General features: G+C 42.3%; 1 protein-coding gene across 1 annotated transcript in view; it reads left to right on the top strand.

Annotated features, from left to right (window-relative positions):
• The window catches only part of LOC135525705 (cysteine-rich motor neuron 1 protein-like), a 208,771-nt gene that overhangs the window by 103,615 nt on the left and 89,041 nt on the right, over positions 1–16,115 (top strand). The window lies entirely within an intron of this gene.

Raw genomic sequence — 16,115 nt, forward strand, 5'->3', positions numbered from 1 at the left:
ACTGTAGTGTAAGATATACCAATGTTTACTTTTATCCAATGTAAAAAAAAAAAAAAATTCAAATGTTGCTACATAAGACTGAATCGAGCCGGCCAGTCACAAATTAGCGAGAGAGTAGGAGAGAGGAGGTTGAATGTGCAGAAGATTCTTTTCATATTAAAGCAAATTCTCAAGGATTTACCGAGCCCACATTATGAGCGGTGGTGAACTTTCAAGTGTGAGCTAGCCATTAAAATAATAATTTCAAGACCTTGCATTTAAAATAAAGAAATCTCAGGTATATTTACTCTGAGAGGAGGTCATACTGTATGGTGCAAATGATGTGGGGAAAAGCAAGTCTAGCGAGGAGGAGATTTTTCTGTTGGTTGACGTTGGGGCGACAGGGGAGAGGGTGTGACAGGCAGTGCGGCGCTTCCCTTCCCCTCTTAGCCCTATTAGCTAGAACAAACATCTGTTGGCGATGTAGAGCCAGGGGTCTGTGTCATCCCTACATCCTGCTGTGAAATTGCCTTTTGTATATTTACTGATTTCAGAACAAAGAGACATGCGTTCAGAGATCTACCCTCAGAACATCAAAGCACCAAACAGAAATATACACTGATTGAACAGCTGGCTCTATGGTGGCTTTATCTGTCTGCCTGAAGGGAAGGAGGGAGCTGGAACTAATATTCTCCAGCCGAAGGGGGTGGAGGGTGGAAAGGAAACGGGGAGAGAAGATGAACTCATCCCAAAGGGTGGAAACTGAACTGGGGATCAATAGAACAGATGCTGTTGAGTCAGGTCACCCCTGTAACACACACACACACACAAACACACACACACACACACACACACACACACACACACACACACACACACACACACACACACACACACACACACACACACACACACACACACACACACACACACACACACACCCCTGCAACACTACAACTCTGTTGTAATACTACCTTCAAGGTTTGCTGTGACTCCCAGTAATTAAGATAAAACAAATGAATGCCAAACACACAAAGACACCATGGTAAACCCTCACTCTAAAGACATGCACTACCACTGTTTAGTGAAAGAGCTACAGATACTGAGGTATTTCTACACTATTACTGGCATGTGTGTGTGTGTGTGTGTGTGTGTGTGTGTGTGTGTGTGTGTGTGTGTGTGTGTGTGTGTGTGTGTGTGTGTGTGTGTGTGTGTGTGTGTGTGTGTGTGTGTGTGTGTGTGTTACAGGGGTGACCTGACTCAACAGCAGCTGTTCTATTGATCCCCAGTTCAGTTTCCACCCTTTGGGATGAGTTCATCTTCACTCCCCATTTCCTTTCCACCCTCCACCCCCGTGTGTGTGGGTTATCATCCTACTTACATAGGTGTTCTAAGTAATTGATAAGCACATATGTCTGGCTGCTCAATATGGCTAACACACTGTTTGTGTGTGTGTGTGGAACAACATGCTGTTCTCAATCAATGACTACTCACAGTGTTTCAGTGTTTCGCTACATGGGAACTGAAATTCCAACAGCTGTGTTATGGTGGTCGTAGGACAATCTGTACTCCGCAGATAAGCGTAATTTCAGACTCCTTGATTTAGCTGTTAAACTTGATTTCACCATTGCTTTTTCCTCCGTTGTGTGCCCATTCGTTTAATGAAAGGCATTTGAATGGACATAAAATATTTAATGTTACATGTTTCATGTTAAAAGCATTATAGCTTGCAGACTTATCAAAGAACTAAAGGACCTCATGTCTGTCATCTAATGCTACCTCCTCACAACCATCTGTGTTGGAAGCACCATTCAGGGAAGACAAACAGGCCAGGACATAGGAAAGAAGGTTTGACTGGATGAACTGTGGAAGCCATCTGCAAACAGTGGTGTCTGCAGGCTTCTGTTGTCCCACTCTGACAGCAAATGTTAGCAACAGCAGATGAGACAGTTAAGGCACTCCGCAGAGCATGTTTGTAATGGCCTTTGAGCTTGCTGATCACACACACACACACACACACAGTTAGGTACTGGCTAGCTTCCTCCTCAGATGGTGTCGTCACCCTCCTGCAGGGGAGATAAGCGTTTTATCAGGCTGTGTGTGTGTGTGTGTGTGTGTGTGTGTGTGTGTGTGTGTGTGTGTGTGTGTGTGTGTGTGTGTGTGTGTGTGTGTGTGTGTGTGTGTGTGTGTGTGTGTGTGTGTGTGTGTGTGTGTGTGTGTGTATTTATGTGTGTGTGTGTGTGTGTGTGTGTGTGTATGTATGTATGTATGTATGTATGTATGTATGTATGTATGTATGTATGTGTGTATGTGTGAATGTATGCGTGTGTGTGTGTGTGTGTGTGTGTGTGTGTGTGTGTGTGTGTGTGTGTGTGTGTGTGTGTGTGTGTGTGTGTGTGTGTGTGTGTGCGTGCGTGCGTGCGTGCGTGCGTGTGTGTGACCGGGATCACTCCTTCAGCCAGCTAATCGAGGCTATTCACCTTTCTAAGTTACCTCCATGGCAGGAGCAGAAAGCCCACAAACCTGAGAAAGACCTGCAGTGGAACTACTGACAGGAGCCTCGATTATCTGGCAGAGGGAGAGATCCTGGTCACACACACACACTGCACTCAGGAAGAAAGATGCCAAGTTCATAATGTTGATGACTATTCATGTCTCCTCAGTCTGCTCTGAAAACATTGAGACAAATAGAAGCACATGTTTGTGTCTGTTTTCTAGTCAATAAGTCAGTTCTTATGTATGTGTCCCTTTGATGCTGTGTGATGTCCGATGTGAAGATGCTCAGAGGAAATGGAAAGCCTCTTGTCTTGTTGGTTTGAATGGCATATGAGAACAGTCTTTTTCATAGTGACTGTTGTTCCCATGATTGTAAATTAAATGGCATGTGGTGTTGTTAGCATTATACACTGGGAAAGTTGTTATTCTAAACACTCACTCAGCAGGCTACAGGTCTTACCAAGGAAGTTGATAAAGACCAGACTTTTTACAGTTTTTTTTGATTGCTTAAGCACGATTTTCAAAACACTACACACAATTAGCACAACCACACACCCAATTAGCAAAACACTACAGATCCTTTGCAAAATTAAACACTCTTGTAAAAACTATACACTTCTTTTTAAAAACCACACTTTGTTACTATATGAAACACACACGTTTCACATTACTATACTCTGTTTGCACGAGTTACACTCTGCTGTGATAAACCTAAAACACTTTTAGCACTTCTACTTCCCTATGATTAGAGTAGGCTACTATCAACAAAGTACAAATATAATGTAAATTCACCAAACACTACACAAGACCAATGTTGCAGACCGAAGAAACTCATTTATTTCTCAACACGCCCAAAATGTTGACATGGAGATTCATAATACTGTAACCAAACGTCACTTTACGTATTGTAAGTAAAAAAATAAAAATAAAAAAAATAACTAGACATTGTCTCTTCGCCTAGCTGGATCTGGCAAGAGAATTTCATCAACATCGCAGGCAATGTTGTCATTAGCAAGACACCTTGGGAAGAAACGTCTTGAATGATGAATCCATCCTTGCATTGCTGCTACCTCCATCTGGTCACAGGCCTCCTCCATGGCTTGAATGAGGGGTACCTCAGCCACGTTGCCCTGGGACATTGACTATAGCCCTGTGGCCAATGATGCTTCTTCCCTCCTTCGTGTTCTCGTCAGGTTGAACCCAGCCTCATCTACGTAAATGAACTCATGCTGGATCTCCTCTCCATCCATTCGTAAAACTCTGAAACAGTGTCAGGCAAAATTATGTAGTTCAGTGTAGATCTAGTATACATATTACAGTACAGTAAAAGATTATGAGACAGTATGCAACATCACACTGCTAAAGTGAATACATACCTCTGCATAATCATGCCGCAGTCGTTTCACCCTTTTGGAATTGCGCTCGAAAGGCACTCGATACATTTGCTTCATTTGAATATGTTTTTTTTAGGATGCGTGGCAGTGTTGATGTTGAGACCTGATGGATATCGTTGAAAATGGCGTGGTTATTGACAATGTTAGCTTGGAGCTGCTTGAGTGTTATAGCATTGTTGGCCAAAACCATGTTTACTATCTCCCTTTCTTGCTGTTCTGTGAACATAGGAGGCCTTCCCCCTTGTCGTCCCTGACCCTCAATCCTGTGTAGAAAAAAAACAGTATACAATAGTACAGTAATTTCACAGGAAAAGGTAACAGAAGTGCTGATAGTGCATAGAATACAGTACTGTAAGCAGTTACTGAAACCGTGCAGATGTTTTTGATATAGGTATTGTAAAAATATCATCATTTTCCAGTCAAAATGTTCTCATCACACTTGCCACTGTATATCGGCTTAGATTTGGCTGTACTCGCAGTCCAGCCTCCCCCAACGTCAGGCCGTGGTTGACAACATGGTCAACCAGTGTTGTGCGGATCTCATTTGTCAGATTCGGTCCTCTTTGAGCACCTACTTGTCTTCCTCTTCCTCCCCTTCCTCCTCCTCCTCGTTCTCCTCCTCGTCCTCCTCGTCCTCCTCGTTGTTCTCCTCCTCATCCTCATCCTCCTCCTCCTCGTCGTCCTCCTCGTCTTATTCTTTCTCTGACTCTTTCCATTGTGTTTGAAGACCGATGAACTCACCTGCTGCTTTTTATAGTGCTTATACACCTGATTGGTGTGTCTACAATTAAGCAAAAGAGTGTTTGCACACCTGATGACTATGTTGAACCAATTGGTTGGACGGTGTGGTAATTTGACTGTCAGTGCTTTGGTATTGCAAGGACGTGACTTCATGATAGATTTTTGTGTGTAATGTATGTTAAGTGTGTTTAGTGTTTTGCAAATCACTCTGTGTAGAGTTTTGCAACAAGTGTGAGGTGGACAATGTGCTTATAGTTGTGCAAATATGGGCTGATGTATTGCTTCTTGAGTGTAAGGTTTTGCTAATAGTGTACTACTTTTAATTTTGGTGTGTAAGCAATCCAAAAAAACTGTAATAAATATGGAAATAGTGTAGTTTGGAGAAGAATCTATCAATTGTTGAATAGAATTTAGTCATAGAGCTTACTACAGATGTATGATCTAAATTTGATCCCCGTGATCCAGGAGAACTTTCCTGCAATGCAGGAAATGTAAAACTTGTAGTGCTTTTGAGGTTTAAAAAGGCTCCTAAAATGTACAATTTCCACTTTAACATTTCAGTCTTACATTTTCCCTTAAGAAAAATGTATCAACCCCTACAAAAATATTCATTAATTATTATCCACATACTAATTTTAATTTCCTGTTGCTGCAGGGTTCTTTTCCTGTTGTAGCAAACGGGCTCAAATTAAGGTCCTACATCTGTACACTAGACTTATGCTGCATTTAGTGGAGCCAGATGTTTTATAGATGTGCCTGTTGTGTCTTTATTTTTAGCCACTTGTTTATCCGTCTGTGGTGCGCTCTACTGTCTTTCCGAGCGTCATGCTCGCAAAGGAGCAGTAAAAGCTGCTAATCTCTGCTGGCACTTATGGCAGGTATACTTAAAGTTGGCATTTCTATTGACTGTGTGTGGCATTTGGATCGAGTGTGTAAAGTGCTACTATTGCAAGTGGACATGCCGGTCTGTCCTTTATTCAATGGTAGCAGAAGGCCACTCATGCTTGAAGGAGGCAGTTGAGAGGAGCCTTCTGCCAGGAATACAAGGAGACTCACATATTTGAGCAATCTTGTTGACTCAGTACTGAATTTGGGGGGGTACAAATGTGTACAAATGAACAAGTATGTTAGTTTGGTTTCATATACTTGGAGATGACATACAGTATCTGCCAATTCATGCCCTGCAACGAATATAGTAAGAAGCAGGTTGATGCTATCCAAGGCCATCTCTTTTCTGAAGAATGATCCGACCACATTGATGTTGTTAGCAGTTGATGTTATTCTTTAATAACACAGACCCCAAAGCAAATCAGGGGGAGGAAAATAGGTTCATTTAAAGAGGATAAATCATAGATGGTATGCTGAGAGTTAGATGGTAGATGGTCGTTCCTTCTCTGTCCTCAGTGATTCTCTCTCAGTGATTCTCCCCTGGACAAAGGGACAGGAGGTAGATTATAACCTTGCAATAAAACTGTGCCAATAGTCAAATAACAAGTATCTTATTTCAGACTCAATATATAGACAAAATCCTCCCATGTCTCTGCATTAATCCCCTATTACAGTAAAAACACTATTTCCATTGATCGATAGAAACTCTATTGACTTTTAGTCCTCTTGACCTTTAATCCTGTATTGACCTCTCGTCCTGTGTCTCTGCATTGTGTATTTATCTTCTAAATATTCTTAAACTCCCCCCTAAACCATTTCAAAAATACATATACTTAAAATGTATTTTAAGAAACCAATAGAAAACATGAAAAAATAGACAGTATAAAAAACATTAGCAGTAAGCATAAAATCATTCACATTAAACACCTTGCCTTTCTATAAAACACAAAGGACATATTGTACTTGCTGTTATAATAAGAAATAGATTTCAAACAAAGTTATAGAAAAGAAGTATTAACAGGTGTAATGTTGATGTCCCTTACGATTCCTACCACATCCTGTATTAGGAGGAAACTCACACAAAAAAAGAATTGTCTACAAGACAACAATATACAATCGTCCTGTTGGCAAGGTAATCATTCACCAAGTCCTTTAAAAGTGATCAGCTCTTCCACACTGGTATCAGTCCCACATAAATAACTATTAGAAATGATGTTCTGACGGTCTGCCAGTAGTGAGGAATTCTTCTTCTGTTCCACTGGTTGCACTTCACCGGAGATCGTTTCAGGTACAGTCCTTGAATCGAAGGATATTGCTTCAGCTTCAGACGATAGATTATCATAACCTGTAACGAAGGAAACAAATAAGTGAAAGTAACATTTTTATTTTATTTATTTATTTCACCTTTATTTAACCAGGTAGGCGAGTTGAGAACAAGTTCTCATTTACAATTGCGACCTGGCCATGATAAAGCAAAGCAGTTCGACACATACAACAACACAGAGTTACACATGGAGTAAAACAAACATACAGTCAATAATACAGTATAAACAAGTCTATATACAATGTGAGTAAATGAGGTGAGATAAGGGAGGTAAAGGCAAAAACAAAAGGCCATGGTGGTGAAGTAAATACAATATAATAAGTAAAACACTGGAATGGTAGATTTGCAGTTGAAGAATGTGCAAAGTAAAAATAAAAATAATGGGGTGCCAAAGGAGACAAATAAATAAAATAAATACACTAGGGAAAGAGGTAGTTGTTTGGGCTAAATTATAGGTGGGCTATGTACAGGTGCAGTAATCTGTGAGCTGCTCTGACAGTTGGTGCTTAAAGCTAGTGAGGGAGATAAGTGTTTCCAGTTTCAAAGATTTTTTTAGTTCGTTCCAGTCATTGGCAGCAGAGAACTGGAAGGAGAGGCGGCTAAAGAAAGAATTGGTTTTGGGGGTGACCAGAGAGATATACCTGCAGGAGCGCGTGCTACAGGTGGGTGATGCTATGGTGACCAGCGAGCTGAGATAAGGGGGACTTTACCTAGCAGGCTCTTGTAGATGACATGGAGCCAGTGGGGTTGGCGACGAGTATGAAGCAAGGGCCAGCCAACGAGAGCGTACAGGTCGCAATGGTGGGTAGTATATGGGGCTTTGGTGACAAAACGAATTGCACTGTGATAGACTGCATCCAATTTGCTGAGTAGGGTATTGGAGGCTATTTTGTAAATGACATCGCCGAAGTCGAGGATTGGTAGGATGGTCAGTTTTACAAGGGTATGTTTGGCAGCATGAGTGAAGGATGCTTTGTTTTGCGAAATAGGAAGCCAATTCTAGATTTAACTTTGGATTGGAGATGTTTGATGTGGGCCTGGAAGGAGAGTTTACAGTCTAACCAGACACCTAGGTATTTGTAGTTGTCCACGTATTCTAAGTCAGAGCCGTCCAGAGTAGTGATGTTGGACAGGCGGGCAGGTGCAGGCAGCGTTCGGATGAAGAGCATGCATTTAGTTTTACTTGTATTTAAGAGCAATTGGAGGCCACAGATGAAGAGTTTATGGCATTGAAGCTTCCCTGGAGGGTTGTTAATACATTGTCCAAAGAAGAGCCAGAAGTATACAGAATGGTGTCGTCTGCGTAGAGGTGGATCAGAGACTCATCAGCAGCAAGAGCGACATCATTGATGTATACAGTGAAGAGAGTCGGTCCAATAATTGAACCCTGTAGCACCCCCATAGAGACTGCCAGAGGTCCGGACAGCAGACCCTCCGATTTGACACACTCTATCAGAGAAGTAGTTGGTGAACCAGGCAAGGCAATCATTTGAGAAACCAAGGCTGCCGAGTCTGCCGATGAGGATGTGGTGATTGACAGAGTCGAAAGCCTTGGCCAGATCAATGAACACGGCTGCACAGTAATGTTTTTTATCGATGGCTGTTAAGATATCGTTTAGGACCTTGAGCGTGGCTGAGGTGCACCCATGACCAGCTCTGAAACCAGATTGCATAGCAGAGTAGTTATGGTGAGATTCGAAATGGTCGGTAATCTGTTTGTTGACTTGGCTTTCGAAGACCTTAGAAAGGCAGGGTAGGATAGATATAGGTCTGTAGCAGTTTGGGTCAAGATTTTCCTGGTTTCAATAGAAATTGATATTTCACATAGATTTCCCTAAGTAAACATGTCCCGATTTTACGGAAAGAGTTGGATATTTCACCTCGATATCCCTAATATGATGACTGCGATATACAACATAGAAGCTTATCAGGTTCTGATCATCTTACTATGCTTCTTCACCCGAGATTGGCCCCTGATCGCTAACCGATCAGTTATTTATTCTACAGGCTCCGTCATGTCATCAAAATGGACAACCTTGCAATGAGTGACATGTATCCATCGTGATTTTCCCTGGACTTTTACTACTGACCTCGTTATGAGCAAAACTTGATAAGGATCTTCCCATCTTGGTCCTAATGTCTCTGTTACATATTTTTTTTTACCATCACACTCTGTCCTGGTACTACGTCATGTTCCCCCTCAGGACTTATTCCCCACGTCTCTTTTACTTGTCTTTCTGCTCCCCCTACTGCATTAGAGTTGTATGCAATAGCATTGTGTCACTCATAAAGTGAACGTCTGCTTTTCTCAAATCTAACGTGCCTGTCACTTTCACATTGTCCATTGTAGCTGCCCAGACTGCCTCCCTCACACCCCCCTCCACAATGCTTGAACCATCTGTGTATAAGATAAACTCAGGGTTCTTTTCCAACAGATGACTCTTCGTAAACCCATCAGAGAGCTGATCCAAAACCAAAGCACAACAGTAATGTTGAAGTAATGTGGTATCTGGAGGAAGCATCAGAGTAGCTGGATTACATAGTGTGCCATGTTGTATGATGACGTTAGGAGCCTCCAACACAGTTGACCATTTGTTCCAATGAGCAGCTGTGACCTGTGCAGCACGATTCATTGTCAAAAGAGTATGAACAGCATGTGGACACTTGATGGTAAGATGTTGGTCGAGAACAAGTGATGTCATCAACGACACAGCGACGTAAGTAGCCTGCATAGCTCTGAGACAGGGACCCCATCCCAATGCCACATCATCCAACTTATTTGAATAGTAGCCTACAGGTTTCTGACAATCACCATGGTCTTGTGTCAGCACTGAGGTCATGTAGCCATCTTTCTCAGCCACAAAGAGGGTGAACAGTTGGCCTGAGTCCGGAATGCCCAAAGCTGGTACTGATGACAAAGCTAGTTTGAGCTTGCCAAAAACCTCTTTCTGTTCTTCCGTGAAGGCTACATTCTTTTGAATCGAGGTCTCCCTTGAGGAGGTCATTAAGGAGTTGTACAATGTTGGCGAAGGAGTCCACCCAGCAATGGTTGTAGTTGCACAAACCCATGAAGGAGCAAAGTTCTTTAACAGTAGTGGGCTCTTTGGCAGCTTGTATGACAGCCAAGCGACTTTGTGTCATCTCTCTTTTTCCCTGTGAGACCAGTTGACCAAGGTAGATTGTGATTGAACCGGAGAGTGATTGCATGAGTTGGGCCTTCTTAGGGCTAGCTTTATGGCCTTTGGCGATCCTCAGCATGTGTTTATTCATATTCTGAGGCCAACAATATATCAATGCCTGATAGTAAATCAAATAACTATTATGAAGATCCATAGGAGTCCTAGTCCACTAATACTGTTGACCATCCACAGAAAAAGCAAACCATGGACGGACCTCTGGATGTAAGGGTACTGACCAGAACCCATTAGCCATATCACTGACTGAGAACACAGAGAGAGCAGGTGACAATGAGGAAAAAGTGGTTGAAGTGTCAGCCACCAGTGGAGTGAGCTTGGAGTGGCTTCATTTGCATTCCTGTAGTCCACAGTCACTCACCAGTCCCCACTTGATCTTTTCATTGGCCATTCTGGGCTATTAGAGGCAGAATGTGTCTTTTCAACTATACTCATGGCCCATAGATCTTTAATCTCTACTTTTGTAGCAACCATAGCTTCCTTGCTAATGGGATATTGTTTTGTGCAAGGTGGGCAACACCTGTCAAGCACATTCGTTCCATATCCAAGTTCCACACTAATTTTTCTTCTTAGTCCAAATAGAATCAAGGCCTAAAATTGGTTGTTCAAATGAGCCTATCCACACCCCTGCATCAATCTTCATTGGACCAATAGAAATTGATAATGGTTTGGTTTGTTTCATATCTATCCCCCTCCCCTTTTGTTCAGGTGGTGGAGGGAAGTGTGAAGTGCAATTGAGATTGCATTATCTATGGATATTTTCTTTATTTAATTTTTTAAATTTAACTAGGCAAGTCAGTCTATGGATCTGTTGTGGCGGTATGTGAATTGGAGTGTGCCCAGGGTCTGGGATCATGGTGTTGATGTTTGTCATGACCAGCCTTTCAAAACACTTCATAATTACAGATGAGTGTGCTACAGGGCAAGAGTCATTTATGCAGGTTACCTTGGAGTTCTTGGGAACAGGGACAATGGTGGTCAACTTGGAACATTTTGGGATAACAGACTGGGACAAGAAGAGATTGAAACACTTGCCAGCTGGTCTGCATACGCTTTGAGATCGTGCCCTAGTATTCCATCTTGTGAGTGTTAACCTATTTAAAAGTTTTACTCACATCGGCCACGGAGAGTGAGATCACACAGTCATCTGGAACAACAGGGGCTTTCATGCAAGACTCAGTGTTGTATTCCTCGAAGCGAGCATAAAGGGCAATTAGCTCTTTTGGGTGTTCTGCATCACTGGGCATCTCACGTCACTGATCTAACCAGAGTTTGTTTAAGGTACCGGTATTAAAGTAGTAATCTCTCAAATAGCGGACTGCCGGCTGCCTCTGTTGAACATTCCAAGGCTCCTTCATAAGGCTCCTTCATAACTTGATGTGTGGTAATCTGACCATGGCTGTAAGAGAGAACACATTGTTCTGTCTGGCTTTCTCCATGTCATCCCAGAGCAGGCAGAACAACCCGGCCCTATACACAGCTAGGGCTTATCCCTGGGCTAATTGCTTAAGGTCTGGTACACACACTGCTATGGATGGGTGAAGCCTGGGGCTGATACAGCAAAGATATTACTCAAAAAGGGAAAAGGAGCCTCTGAAAAACCGACAGCATGAGCTCAAGACGTTTAAGGTGGTTTCCTGTCTCTCTCTCAGACCATGTGTTGAGTAGATTACATAAACTGTCAATCACCTGCCTCACCATGGCAACCAACCATTCATCATGTTTCAACCAGCAATCTGCCCTCTTCTCTTCTCTCTCAGCCCTCAAATGGGCAGCCTGAATAAACTTGAACTGACCTAAGCATGAAAGATCTGAAAGTCAAAACTTTGTGTTCTGCTTTCATCAGAAAGAATCATGTCTGATCCATAGAGATAGATAAATAAGTACTCATATAGTCTGTCAGTCACTGTGTGCATGTCTGTTATACATCTGATATATGTTTATGCAAAGTCTCATGGGAAAATGGAGAGACATTATAAGAATATTTCGAAGATAAATACACAACGCAGAGACAGAGGACGAAAAAGTCAATAGAGTACCAATGATCAATGGATATTGTGTTTTTTCTGTAATAAGGGAGTAATGCAGAGACATGGGAGAAATTTGTCTTTATATTGAGTCTGAAATAGGATAATTATTATTTGGCCATTGGCACAGTTTTATTGCAAGGAATTCTAATTGGTCAACCACAAGCTAGGGCTGGGTTATAAACTACATCCTGTCCATTTGTTCAGGGGAGATTCACTGAGAGAGAATCACTGAGAATCACATTATTCGTTCATCAGAAGAGAAACCTGGTGTATGTTATTATTGTGGGATTTCTGGTCACTGGCAATGAAAATGTCGGAAGAGAAAACGTGTCCTTATGAGGAATGGCCAAGAGAAGCAGGGAACGTCTAAGGGAAAATGGAATCAGACCAACAGCCCCAACAACACAATGTTCATGCAGAAGGAACGACCATCTACCATCTAACTCTCAGCATACCATCTATGATTTATCCTCTTTAAATGAATCACACATTAATCAGCATCTCCAAAACAGTTGCATGAATGATCAAAAATGTTGAAACATCCCTTAGAAGTGGGTATGAAAACTTTGGACAATTTGAAGCGTTATAAGAAACTCTACAATCTACACCCTTATGAAGGTTTACAGTTATTAGCCTTTGTTAGAACAACTGTGAACATGGTGTACTTGAAGAAAATATTTATAGAGCTGTGGTTGAGCAAGATGTGGTCAATGGATGGAGAGCCATACATCTTTTCCTTAAGGTTCTGACCAATGCAACCACCAATTGGGGAGAGATAACCAAATGTATTCATAACCCGAAATAACCATTTTTTGAATTTGAAGAAAGGTTTAGAGCAGAGGTGGTAAGACACTGTGGGTTACCTGACATGGAAGATGAGATACACTCAATTCCTCCAAAAATGTGGCAGTCACTCATCAGCTGATGCAATCCATACATGATGATTTGTGAAAAACTTTTGTTTCCAACACTAATGACTGGGAGAGACAAAACTACGGTGACATCAGACAGACTGTCACGACTGGACAGGGACATCAATCAACATAATAAACTGTCTGTTATCAGAGTTGTGCAGGTTCCGAGTGAAACCAACAACATTATTCGTTCATCAGAAGAGAAACCTGGTGTATGTTATTATTGTGGGATTTCTGGTCACTGGCAATGAAAATGTCGGAAGAGAAAACGTGTCCTTATGAGGAATGGCCAAGAGAAGCAGGGAACGTCTAAGGGAAAATGGAATCAGACCAACAGCCCCAACAACACAATGTTCATGCAGAAATTTAAGAGGCTCTCTCCGGTTCAGCAGCAGAGTTTACATCCCATATCAGCTGGTGTACATATGAAATTGGATGGACTATATGTGAACATGATGGTTAATAACTTTGCAGTAGATTTGTTCGTAGATACGGATGCTGAAGTCACTGTATTGCCCATATCTTATGCAAAACATATACAGTGGGGCAAAAAAGTATTTAGTCAGCCACCAATTGTGCAAGTTCTCCCAGAGGTCAAACGTTTTCTGTAAGTCTTCACAAGGTTTTCACACACTGTTGCGGGTATTTTGGCCCATTCCTCCATGCAGATCTCCTCTAGAGCAGTGATGTTTTGGGGCTGCTGCTAAGCAACACGGACTTTCAACTCCCTCCAAAGATTTTCTATGGGGTTGAGATCTGGCTAGGCCACTCCAGGACCTTGAAATGCTTCTTACAAAGCCACTCCTTCGTTGACCGGGCGGTGTGTTTGTGATCATTGTAATGCGGAAAGACCCAGCCACGTTTCATCTTCAATGCCCTTGCTGATGGAAGGAGGTTTTCACTCAAAATCTCACGATACTTGGCCCCATTCATTCTTTCCTTTACACGGATCAGTCGCCCTGGTCCCTTTTCAGAAAACATCCCCAAAGCATGATGTTTCCACCCCCATGCTTCACAGTAGGTATGGTGTTCTTTGGATGCAACAAAGCATTATTTGTCCTCCAAACACGGCGAGTTGAGTTTTTACCAAAAAGTTATATTTTGGTTTCATCTGACCATATGACATTCTCCCAATCTTCTTTGGATCATCCAAATGCTCTCTAGCAAACTTCAGACGGGCCTGGACATGTACTGGCTTAAGCAGGGGGACACGTCTGGCACTGCAGGATTTGAGTCCCTGGCGGCGTAGTGTTTTACTGGTGGTAGGCTTTGTTACTTTGGTCCCAGCTCTCTGCTGGTCATTCACTAGGTCTCCCCATGTGGTTCTGGGATTTTTGCTCACGGTTCATGTGATCATTTTGACCCCACGGGGTGAGATCTTGCATGGATCCCCAGATCGAGGGAGATTATCAGTGGTCTTGTATGTCTTCCATTTCCTAATAATTGCTCCCACAGTTGATTTCTTCAAACCAAGCTGCTTACCCATTGCAGATGCAGTATTCCCAGCCTGGTGCAGGTCTACAATTGTGTTTCTGATGTCCTTTGACAGCTCTTTGGTCTTGGCCATAGTGGAGTTTGGAGTGTGACTGTTTGAGGTTGTGGACAGGTGTATTTTAGACTGATAACAAGTTCAAGCAGGTGCCATTAATACAGGTAACAAGTGGAGGTCAGAGGAGCCTTTTAAAGAAGAAGTTACAGGTCTGTGAGATCCAGAAATCTTGCTTGTTTGTAGGTGACCAAATACTTATTTTCCACCATAATTTGCAAATAAATTCATTAAAAATCCTACAATGTGATTTTCTGTTTTTTTTCTCATTTTGTCTGTCATAGTTGAAGTGTACCTATGATGAAAATTACAGGCCTCATCTTTTTAAGTGGGAGAACTTGCACAATTGGTGGCTGACTAAATACTTTTTTTGCCCCACTGTATGTCCTCAGTACACAGACAACAAGATGAGAGCAACAGGTGGGGGTGACAGATATGAAACAAACAAAATGAAGATTGATGCAGGGGTGTGGATAGGTTAATTTGAACAACCAATTTTAGGCCTTGATGCTATTTGGACTAAGAATAAAAATGAATGTGGAACTTTGGATATGGAACGAATGTGCTTGACAGGTGTTGCCCAACTTGCACAAAACAATATCCCTTTAGCCAGGAAGCAATGGTCGCTACAAAAGTAGAGATTAAAGATCTATGGGACATGGATATAGTTGAAAAGACACATTCTGCCTCTAATAGCCCAGAATGGCCAGTGAAAAGATCAAGTGGGGACTGGTGAGTGACTGTGGACTACAGGAATGCAAATGAAGCCACTCCAAGCTCACTCCACTGGTGGCTGACACTTCAACCACTTTTTCCTCATTGTCACCTGCTCACTCTGTGTTCTCAGTCATTGATATGGTCTAATGGGTTCTGGTCAGTACCCTTACATCCAGAGGTCCATCCATGGTTTGCTTTTTCTGTGGATGGTCAACAGAATTAGTGGACTAGGACTCCTATGGGCCTTCATAATAGTGATTTGATTTACCATCAGGCATTGAGGAGACATCTCCAAGCTCTCCCTCAGATGTCATCTGTTATCATACAATATGTTGATGGCCTCAGAATATGAGGAAACACATGCTGAGGATCTAAAATCACTGTGAGACCACTTGCACGCCAAAGGCCATAAAGCTAGCCCTAAGAAGGCCCAACTCATGCAATCACAGGTTATCAACCTTGGTCAACTGGTCTCACAGGGAAAAAGAGAGATGACACAAAGTCATACGGCTGTTATACAAGCTGCCAAAAAGCCCACTACTATTAAAGAACTTTGCTCCTTCATGGGCTTGTGCAATTACAACAGATGCTGGGTGGACTCCTTCGCAGAAATTGTACAACTCCTTTAATGACCTACTCAAGGGAGACACTGATTCAAATGACTGCAGCCTTCACGGAAGAGCAGAAAGAGGTTTTTGGCAAGCTCAAACTAGCTTTGTCATCAGTACCAGCTTTGGGCATTCCAGACAGGCTAACCGGTCACCCTCTTTGTGGCTGAAAAAGATGGCTTCATGACCTCAGTGCTGACACAAGACCATGGTGATTGTCAGAAACCTGTAGGCTACTATTCAAAGAAGTTGGATGATGTGGTATTGGGATGGGGTCCCTGTCT

The sequence above is a fragment of the Oncorhynchus masou genome, chromosome 32 (assembly GCF_036934945.1).
Source record: "Oncorhynchus masou masou isolate Uvic2021 chromosome 32, UVic_Omas_1.1, whole genome shotgun sequence".
NCBI lineage: Eukaryota > Metazoa > Chordata > Actinopteri > Salmoniformes > Salmonidae > Oncorhynchus > Oncorhynchus masou.